Consider the following 11,860-nt stretch of genomic DNA (forward strand, 5'->3'; position numbering starts at 1 on the left):
TACAAATTATTTACTTAATGCCACAATCTCTCTCCCTCTCTCCCTCTCCTCCTCTCTCGTCCTCCTCTCTCTGGCACAGGGGATGAACAGAGTCAGGCAGACGGGGAATACGGGGTGAGAGAAGACGTGGTGGGAGTCCACAATGGATCCACTTTGAAACTGAACCTTCCTTCAAAACGATATACATTTTGCTGAGGTTACGTCTCTCTTTGGCATTTATCTATGTCTTGCATGAACCGAGCTCTGCATATGGACAATCTTGACTAATGGAGGAGGATGGGAACCCAACATCTGAACAAAGGGAATAGTATGTCGTCAATATAGTTCATTTCAGATATTTCATTTCAGGAGATGTCTAAGCTCTTCTTAATTAAGGACAAGCTTATGGTTTCAAATTAACTCATTTAATTGAAGGGACCGGTTCTCGTCTGCAAGACGGTGTGGAGAATGTCTCCAGTCTCCTTCTGGAGGCTGTTGGCTGACACATAAACACTGGGAGAGTTCACAACTATCACAGCAGCCCCATCCATACCTCTGGGACCGCCTCTCTCCCTCTCCCTCCTCAATGAGACACACACTGCCAAAGACTCCCTCCATTAGCTTTTCACCAGCAGAACAGCTATTCAGCGGATATTCTCCAGCCATTATTTGTGTTAGCAGCCAATGCACCATATTAGGGCTGTTTTTCACCAGCCGACATAATGGGGAGAGGAATGAAACGGTATATTTTCTCTCAATGTTTTTTTTTTTTTTAAAGCCAGTCGATTCACAGCCCGATCGTGCTGGGTAAAGCTGGTGGAGCTGAAGTGACTTGTCACCATGGAGACGGCAGCTTCTACTTCATGCCAGAGCAGTTCAGCTAAAGCCCCAAGATGAGGGGGCAGCAGAAGGGGCTGTTAGTTTGTCCCCAGCCCAGCCACCCCTTCCCTTACTACAAATGAGGGGGACCGGCCTGACCCTAGATGGAAGCCAGACTTGTCACCGGAGGCCATATTTTAAAAAACCACAAGCTGGTGACATGAAAAGTCCCAGCCTGGATAAATTACATTTACGTCCTGCAAAAAAGTCGGAAATCTACGGGGAAAAATAAACTCAAGAGGGGTCAGTTTCAGAGGAGGTGTCAAAGTGTTGTTAAACTCACTGGGCAATAATCTTAAGTACTCCATGATTTGCACTAATTGGTATGAAATCACCCACAGTGCTTAACTGCAGCTACCACTCCGGTTTGCTGCATCTGCTCAATGTCAGGGCCGATTCTTTGTGACAGCCTGGAAATACAAATACAAAATTGCCATATGGATCGCCCACCTTTGAGCTTAAGCCACAGGTACAAAGAGGAAATGAATTCTCACCAGAAAATCTTCTCTATTGCTTTCTGCTTTTTTTTATCAGCGGTAAAGAATACAAGTGCTATTTGCTGTCATTATCAAGGAACACACAAAAGCTGCAGATATTCTCTTGTGCAAAGGAAGCTATTCTAAATATTATGACATGAAATGATTTAAACACAATGACAGGATTGCGGTTTGGCAACTTAGACGAGCAGTTAAAAGTGGAGGGGCGACAGAATGTCACAATAATTCCAGATATGTTCATAATACAAAGAAATATGTTGCCTTTCAGCAAGAGACATGTGATTATGACAGCAATAAATTACTGCTGTGAGAGGATACTGCAGGAGTTGGGTGTCAAAACCATCTCACTTAGATCCGTCATGGGATAGTGAGTGTCCCATAACCATATGGCTAGACGAGGCTATTTGCTCTCTCAAACATCAAGCTGCCTGAGTAATCATACCCAAGTACTCATTATGTGTGGCATGCATCCTAATGCATGCTAATTGCTACTTAATAATCTAATACTTCCATTAACACAGGTAACTCATTCTGAATCAACATATAAACAATATAGAAGCCATTTATAATTGTTGATAACAATTAAAAATAATCTTGCACCAGGATGAATCTGTGCAAGTGCATTAGAGTAAAATGCTGATGAAGATTTGTAACCAGTTTGTTTTTAAATGGTACCTTATTGAGATTTTCACGTTTGTTTTTTCATTATAAAGCAGGCCGAGGTGCTTTATAAATACTGTGAAAGCATTAAAACACTTAATCCACAGAGAAATGCACACAGCCTGTGTTCAGAAACTGTGCCTTTAAACGAGCCGTCAGGGCTTCTGTACGGTTGTGATGTCACAACTCTACTATATATAAGTAGAAAGTGCAGCTTCTGTGTCCTTACAGTCATTCCCCGGATGCAGTGACGGTGCAGAGACGCTGAAAGCACAGACTCACAGAGTCATGAGTTATGTTAAGCAGTTAGGTGACATGAGCAGATATTCTTTATAGAGCTGTAGGCTAACATTACCTCCCTGTTACTTTAACACAAAGGGGCTTGTTTCTTCAGTATTAATAACCAAGCCCTCACCTAAAAAATTAATTTGAAACTATGCATACACTCCTGAATAGGAGAGGGTAAAACTATTAATTAAAAGTGGAACAGGTTCTTATTTTAGTGGAAAGTGGAAAAATTATGAGCCTTTGTTAAGGAAGGCCCAGGAGCAAAGCTTTCATTAGCCTACATGCATGGCAAAAGCAATTCATCAACTGTAATTTTGCCTCAATGGGCAAAAAAGAGGGATCAACCTCTGCATGCTATTTATGGAGATTTACGGAAGTCTGGGAAATGCTAATGTGATTAACATTTATCTACAACATGTTTCGAAATGGCCCTCATGTCCACGTTTTGCCTTAAAGATTAAGTTATTGCACTTGCTTGAGAAAAAAAAAAGAAAAATAGAGTGATACAGAATCTGCTTTGCAGTGCAAGAGCACACAATGATGATTTTTTTTTTTTTGGGGGGGGGTTCTCTGTCACATTAGTGGAGGATTTCTTACCCCCCCAATCCCCTCCCTTCTCTCTAAATATCTCTCTTTATGTGTGTCTGTCCCTAGATGAAGGCGCGGCGAGCAGAGCAGCGCTTTTGTCCTACCGGAGTGTCTCTCTCGAAAATGTGAACTGTTCCACGGATTAGCTGAGCAGAGATTTATTTAATGCATCCTCATAGAGTATTGTTGAAATCTATTTTGGGATACGGAGCTTGCAAAGCTCTAAGCCTGGTAATATATGCCTGCTACAGTTTAAGAGAGAGGGTTCACAGACCCTCTTTATGTTGGGATCATATGGATCATACAAAGTCACTGAATATGAAAATATTGAAGGCTGGTAGCACATTTATTGTTTTCACACAGGGCCCACAAAAGGCTTGTTTCCATGCCCTCCCTCCTGTCTAGTGTTTGTTTGGCCTGTTTAAATATTTGATGTCCTAGAGAATGATTGTGATATTCACCAGATAAGATACTGCACATGCATATGCCATGAGAGGCCCCTATTTAAGATACCAGCTTAAGGTTTCTGAGAGGCCAACAAAGCCATGGATGGAAAAGACTGCAGTGCATTTGCATTTAAGCAGCGGATTTAGCTAGGGCAGAATGAATACTAATAATGTATCTAATTTAAAATGCTAAGTATTTACCTTAGAATTTATTCAGACATAAAACCTTATAAATAAAAAACACATTTTATTCAATATCTATAAAAGTGTGTTTATAGTAAAGGATGGTGTATGTAAATCTCCCGAAGCATTTATAAAATACACTACAAATGTAGTCCCAGTCTTTCAGTTGAAATGTAAACTACTTTAAACCATTGATCCTCTTCAAGTTGCTGATATCAGCAAAGTCCCCAAAACTGAACCAACAATCCCCGGGCCCTGACTACACTTCCCAGCATGCCTCCGGGGGGATAAGGTTTGGACCGCTTCTCCTCACTGTGAACGGGTAGCAATGTGACAGAGAGTGACACAAAAGAGGAAAGCCAGGGGGTGTGCAGGAGTGGGGGAGAGGGAGCCGGACAAAAGAGAAGACATGGGCTTTGCACGGAGGACATGATAAAGCCAGGAGCATTATCGTCAGTGTGAAAGACGGGGGCCATACTTCAAACGGGATTTTCTCTCCATGACAGGATACTCCGCTGACGCAGAGCAAATAGCTCTCTGTAGCAGTATATAGCTTCAGGGCTTCTAGGCTTCTTTGTAAATTCAACAAACTACAATGCAATGATAGGATCTCATACAGAGAAACCAGAATGCTCAGTATCAAAATTATAGATGGGTGAATATTATGGTGGTGAGGAGAAAAATTCAGTGAAGTGAAGAATTCAAAATATATTTTATTGGATTTTATTTTATGGTTGAGAAAAAGTGGTTCTTGAATAAATAAATGAGACTCACTTGAAAGCAATCCTGGCAACTGATGCATTATTTTAGCTGCTATAAAGGAGGCTTTAAGCTTTACAAATATGACTCTTGCAAGGAAGCCACAGGGTTCAATCAATTAGTCTGTGATTATTATTACTACTGTTGTTATTACTAGTCCCAGCAGCCAGGCTGTTATGGTAACCCTAGACGCGGTCCATACTACTAATCCTTGCCCCTTCCCTAACCTTAACCTTTACTCTCTTAATCAACATCATATTCGGAGCAAGTGGGCAAAATATTTACATGTTATCTCACGGAGCATTCAGTGAGAATTTGCTTTCACTCTGGGAATTCTCAGCTGGAGTTGTTTTGTGTGCTAGCATACATCGCTGTAGGAGTGTGTGCGTGTGTGTACAGTATGCGTGAGTGTGTGTACGCGTGTTATTCTGTCCGGGCTCCATTGTTGGTTTTTCATCTTTTGTCTGAGTTGAAAGTCACGAGGACATTAAGGTCCCCATAAATTAGAGGAAGAAAGGGTTCCATTGTAGATGGGCTGCCGTGGGTGGTGTACTTCTGTCTTTATATAGATCTGTCTTGCACATTATGGTGTTACTGACAAATAAGAGTTTAGGTTCGGCCTTAGAAGTTGTGGTAAAAAAAGGAGGTATTTTGAGTTAATAAAGGCAAAAAGACAGTAGTACAGCAACCACAGCTAGACAAGTTTATATCCCAGACTGGAGGAAAAGCTCCTCTTTAATTTTGTTCAATATTCAACCCATCTGTCCTCAATTCTGAAGATGACTATTGAGAAGTTTGATCCAACTGCAAATATAAACTGGACAGCAAGATAAAGGAAAAGCACGAAAACACCGAAGCAAGCAAACATCACAGTGAGACAAAGATATTTCCTATGCAAAGCTCGCACACAATGTCATGTGTGATAGCGACGAATCCCGTCCAAGTCACACGCAGGGGGGTTGGTGGGGAGACAGAAACGAGGTCGGCTGCCTGCATCTTCCAATGATTCCCCCTCTTAGCTTTGATTCCGCTGATCCAGTATCTCGCCATATAGCAAGGGACACAAAGCAGATTTCAGCTTTGGGCTAATCTCATTAAGAAACTCTAACCACCCCTATGAGTGGTGGGGGGAAAAAAGCAACTCATTCTGCACTATGCCAGAGCCAAGGCTCAGGGAGGCAGGTGTAATGTTACATAATTAGCCTCTAAACGGTAAAAAGGAGATTATTGCAAATGGCCTACCAGCCAGCACATGCAGTGGACCTGGTCCCTGAAGACTCACAAGTCTAGTGAAGCTGAAAACATCCCTGGGGAATTGATGTGTGAAAAAGGAAAAACAGGTTATTTGCAGTAAGCGTGGTACAGGCTGGTCAAGGCCCCCTGTGATTTGGTCCATTTTAACAAATGAACACGAGTCTGATTAGGGCGTAAGTGGGGCATTTAAAGAAAGTAGTTGATAGCCAGTTTGGGGTAGCAGTCAATGCTGCAGTTAAACGGCAGGAACCTGAATTGACATGTAGCTTTCCTCCATCTTTCTCTTCCCGAGTGAAAATGTTACTTTTTAAATACATAAAAAACTGCACACAGGGAATTTAGTGAGGCCCAAGTTTGTGCTCCTGCTGAGACGACCTGTCAACCACCAGCAGGGGCTCTGCTGCTGACTCCTGCACAGAAATGGGCTAACAGAAGAATTGATGAAGTCGCTCTGATCCAGGGAGCCCACACCTAGTCACTCATAACCTCAAGACTGGATTACCATGTCAGATTGTTGCCATATGTGGCACGGCGCACCACTCTGGCAATGACAGTGATCAACTACTACCGTTCACCATAACCATCCAACAAACATTACTGTCAGAGTTCAAACACTGAACGGCCCAAATAAAGGAATCTGCACCACGTCCAAGTACAATAGCCCATATTGTCCAGCAAACATGCTAATTAGAGAAACAGATGATCTGAAAGTCTCTCTGGGCAGAGCCAGTTAGGACAAAGAAAGAATGGCGGCATTCCTTTGTTGCCTCTTCAGACACGCTGAAGCATCGGCTCGTTGTTACATAAAGTTGTATAACAAATGAGCCAGGGCTCTTTGAACTGGCTGACCACACAAGCCTGGAAGAGTCACTAGGAGCCTAACATGTGGCAGCAATAAGATGGCCCCGCCCTCCGCAAGACATGTGGGAGACACTGCATTCCAGTGGAGCTCATTAAAGCTTAAAAACAAATCCAACAAACACTGCCCGAGTCTCAAAGGAGGACCACGAAATATGCAGGACAGGCAAATGACGTCTGCCGTTACTTCTATTTATCTATTCTTTAATCATCGGATTACTTCCATTGTCTACATCCACACAACGCCGAAAATAGAGAAATCCCTAATTTTTTAGAATCCCCGATTCCATTTGCTCATCATCTCAGGAACTTTAATGAGTCAGCGTGACTGACAGCTCAATTTTTCAGACATGTTTTAAAGACAGTGACATTTACCATGGCTTTTATAAAGTGTACAGATGTGGTTTAGCGTTTAAACCTGTCATTGAATTTGGCTTATTTATAATGCTGTTTGTTCCACCAGTCTGCCCAGTTAAGCTATGTGTTGTCTGTTTAACTTGGCTATAAACAGGCTGTTGCTGACTGTTTGAACTCCTCCTCATACATTCACATGAGCAAAGGGCGTGTTTGTTTTTCTCACTGTTATTGTAAAATGTGACATGATATTTGGTTTGTGTACAAGACTTCACAACATGAGGCAGTGCATTATGAGGATCCCAGAGTGTATTCACTTAAGATTGATAAAAACTCAATAAAATCAAATGCCCACCGGGTAGGCAGCTTTCTCGCTGTAGCAGACATCTGGCTTGATTATTTTCAGCTCTTCAGCTAATCCTCTCTAAATGTAAACTGAAGAAAAATGTGCCAAATGGCTTTAGAGCAAGACTGAATTTTGGACTTGTGGAAGATTTAAATGAGTTTTATAGAAATGTTAGAGGCATTATTGGAAAACACAGTGAGACAATTGTAATTACTTTTCAGCCTGTCACATTTATAATCATTATCCCACTTTTTAGACATGCCAATTTTTGACTCCTGTTAACCATTGCAGCTGTGGAGAAGCCACATAACATACAGCATTTTTTTTTCTTCATGTTTTGATGTGCTTTCATCTGTGTCGCTGGGCGTTAGATGTTTGATATGTAGCGTTGTGACTGGAAACGCTTGAGTCGTGTGCATGCCATTCAGAGGTGGCCCAGTAAGAGCTAATCTACTTGTCAGGGTTGACTGCCAAGCATATCAGCCCACACACTTCACAATATGACTTTATTCATACTGTAGATCTGGGACATTAACTGTCTCTGCCCACCAGAACACAACACTTACGCCCACCGCTGCCAATGAAAGAAACCTACATTATAAGTCTGTGAAAGTGATAAAAACTGATCCACATCCTTCACACCTCGCATCTACAACCCCCGTTACCTTAAGACTATAACCTGAACCCTGTTACTCAAACATTATTTTTAACAGTGCTACCTACGTGAAGAATCTACAATAATTATGTCCATTTTGATGGTCCTATTCAATAGATTTCAGGAAAACTGCCAGCAGAATGTTTGGACAACGCTCTACTTTACAATGACTCACTCCTTATGCAGCAGCATTTGAAATAAAAAAGGCTTAAGGGGATATACTGTTTACAGCAGCTGGATCATTAGGGACTTCTCCAGTGGCTAGCACCATAGTCAGTACAAAAGCTTCAGAAACATGAATGCTTTGTTATTATATGAGTCAAACCAAAAATGGATTTCACAATGACTCTGCTCTGACAAATGCAGCGATAGCTTCCAAGCAGATATCCTAAAATAAATAGAAAAACTGCTTCTGACTTGGAACCAAGAGGTGCATTTGATCGGGTTTGTGGCACATTGTACCATAATAAAAGCGGCTGGCATGATTTATTGAGCTTGAATAATGGTGCCTCATGGGCATTTCATAAATCTAATAGGGCAGTGACCTCAGTCGCCATCACTTCATAAATCTTTATCAACAAAATTGGAACTTCAAAACACACATAATGTAGCAAATATGTCTAATATGTTTGCTTAAATTACATAAATTGAGTACAGGTCAAATAGGCAGGGTTCACATATACATTAAGAGTAAGAGCAATTATTTAGAAAGTAATAACTCCTTGATAAAGAAGAAAGCACACAGACATCTGCAGTGGATTAAAGCCTCCCAAATTTACAATGAGGCGGAAGAGGGATGTCGAGTTTTCACACTAATTTAATACAGGGTCTTCTTGACCCAGCTATTATGAGAAGGATTCTTTTGCATAACATATTGTAATGATAATTTTAACTCTGAAAAGCTGTCACAGAAAGGGCCGTTGCCAGATGGAAGAAATATCACTCTGGAATGTCTTATAGTGAGACAAAATGAAAATAAGAACATATCCAAAGTTCACAACAGCAAAGCTATTCAAATAAACCAATAAATAAATGAGAGTACAAATGTGTAAGCCTCTGGGCAAAGAGAGGATCTTGCTGCCAAGTCACAATCTCAATCTCAGTTTGTGCTACACCACAAGGGGCAGTGTTAAGTACATGACAAACAAGGGCTGCAGTGCTGTTTCACATTCGATTCACTGCAGGGGTGGGCTCACAGAAGTCAGTTAAGGTTATCAAGTCTTTATGGCTAGGTTTTTCTATAACTACACGTGTAGGGTCATACAGGAAGAAGTGAAACAAATGAAACAATTGACAATAAAACTGTTACGATTAGATACATCAGAGCCTTCATGTCATGCGTACATGTCCTTCATGTGTAGGGCTGGATCAATACTTTTACAGACCGAGTTGCCTCCATAGATTCAAAAAATGCCTTGTCATTGAATTCCAAATTTAAATACCTAAAGAGTAAATCCCATCAGCGTCGGTGAGCCAATAAGCATGCAGCATGCTTGTACCAAGATCTAATAATTCTGGTGGTTGGCTGTCTAATGTTACACACTGTAGAGACAGGACAAACAGTACGTTGCACACACAGACAAGGCTCACAAGTGTGTTGTTGTATTTTGAAAGGCTTGAATTTAATGCATCAGTAATAGGTGTAAGGGGGGGGGGGGGGGGAGAATTGTACCAAAATTTGTTGTAATTTCTTTTTGTAAAATGTATTTATAAAATAGTAATGGAAAATTGTTCAGGAACCATACTGTTGTTAATCTCCACCATGCACTGTTAATAAGCTGTTCTTAGGACTATGTACTGTACTAATATTAACAAGAAACCTGAGCAATGGTCCATTAATTCCACAATGGCAAACTATTAATTTTCAATATGCCATTAAAATGGGCAGAGAGGAATGCTGAATATTTTATATGACCGATTAATAGCTTCTTATTGGACGGATTTTACTTGGATTAACAGGCCGTCTCTTTCTCCTTTTTAATTTCCCAGATTAGATTGTTTCAAAGGGAAGGAAATGCGTTTCCGCAGGTACAGTACTGACAACAGCAACGTGTGTGTGGGCATGTAGATGCTTAAGGTGTGCATGTATAGATTTTCTGAGACATATGCATTGCATTTCATATTTTAAATACAAAAACAAAATTTGAATGTGATATAAAAATAATGAATGTAATTACAGATAGAATGTTCCGAAAAATGAGAGGATTAGTTATCATGTTGTACGCATAAGTAAGAAACACAGGTCATTTTTATCACGGCAATTTTTTCTGTGTTTTAAGAAAATGTGGTACCGAATGTACTGTATTATTTGGGTAATAAATACAACCTTAATGTCATACAGTTACTGGTATCTTTGTTTTTATTAATGTCATTAGAAAACATGACTTATCTGTTTATTTCTGATTCCTTATTATTATGATGGTTTAATTGTAAGGGAAAATATATCTTTAAATAAAATACTCTGTGTTTTGTATAGTACACAGGGCAGTATTCATGATACAACAGGGTGATGATTTGTTTGGTCACTGAGGGATTTACAGTGTGGGATCTGGGTTGCAGGTTAGTTTGCAGGTTGAGCAGAGAACGAGGCAGAAGCTGGGGGGCTACGAGGGTGTGGAACTTGAGAACACAACCTGAATCACTTTCAATCTATGTACCAAATTGATGGCGATGAAAATAAGACTCACAGACACAAAAAAACACTTGTTTGCAGATTAATGTCTTGAATGGAGGATTGTGAGGGTGCCCTTTGTCGCAGGCCTCACATTGTGCCTCAGCCCTCACCTGAGACTAATGCTCAAAAGACCCTGAAATCACACCGGGCTGAGGAGCACAAATGGAACAAATAAAAAAAAACAGTTTACTTCACGGAGAATGTTCCTATATACTGTAGATATAGTAAGTAAGCCAACTCATTGGGGAGGATCATTGCTACTGCAAAACAGTTTGTCACATTTAGGCTCTAATATTCTCTGGGAGAATGAATATATTTGTTGACTAACAGCATGGATAAAACTCTTAAATATTCAGAATTTTTAATCTGGTTTAACATTTCCACCCGTTTTATGCAAATAACAGTCTATTAGCATAATCTCATTTGAGAATACATCCTTTTAAAGTAAAAGATTAGAACCTATTTTTTTAAACACATATAAATCAAATGTTATATTGAAATGGTAATGTTTTAAAGTCTGCATGCTCTGCAGAAAAGAAGTACATTTACATATATACTTTTTTTTTGCATTAGTGGCTCAACACTACATGAAAGCTAAAACCTTCATGAGGGAAAACATCCAACAGCTTAAATGTCTTGGCAAACATCATGCAACATCCACTTAAAGAGCTATAATAAACAACTGCAAATATTCTCCTTTTTGTTATTTTGCCCAACATAACTGTATACGTCATTTTTACACTGTTTTTCATACTTTTCTGATACCAATACTGTTGTTGACAAGATTAAATCTATTTTCCTGGAGAGGAGAGGCGAGGAGAGGAAAAGGTAGGACATTACCTTCAGGCATTTGAGTGGAAACAGGGTCTGCAAAAGCTTCAGCGAGATATTGGGATGGATAAAGATGTAAGAAAGAGCCATTATGCTGCTGAGGTGGGGGGACTCTATCTCTCTCTCCCTCCCCTCCTCCTTCCCTCTTTACGTCTACCTTGAACTTGTGAGGAGTTCAGCAGGTCTGAGCCTACAGTCCAGACAGGCCTCTGGAATGCGAGTGCGGCCACTCAAGCCCATCTGACCTGCCACCATACCAGCTCCATTTCACTGGGCTAACTTACCTATTCATTTACAATGGGACTTCAACTTTATCTTCCCTTGTAACACAACATTAACTGCCAAAGAGCTGGAAATGCATTATCAGCCCGCCCCAAAGCTTGGATTGCTTCCCTCATAAATAAGATCATTATACGAGTGGTAATCCCATTAAATAGATCATTTTACAAATATCTAAATCCAATTAATAAAGTGTTTTCAGAGGGGGTGCAGCAAACACTGCCTTTTAGAGCGCTGACATGCTGTGACTCCAGTTCTTTGTTCCTCTCTCCCTTAGTAGCAAGGGTGATATTAATAAAATACAACCCCTTGCTTGATTCACCCTTTGAA

Source organism: Echiichthys vipera, assembly GCF_963691815.1.
Source record: "Echiichthys vipera genome assembly, chromosome: 11".
NCBI lineage: Eukaryota > Metazoa > Chordata > Actinopteri > Perciformes > Trachinidae > Echiichthys > Echiichthys vipera.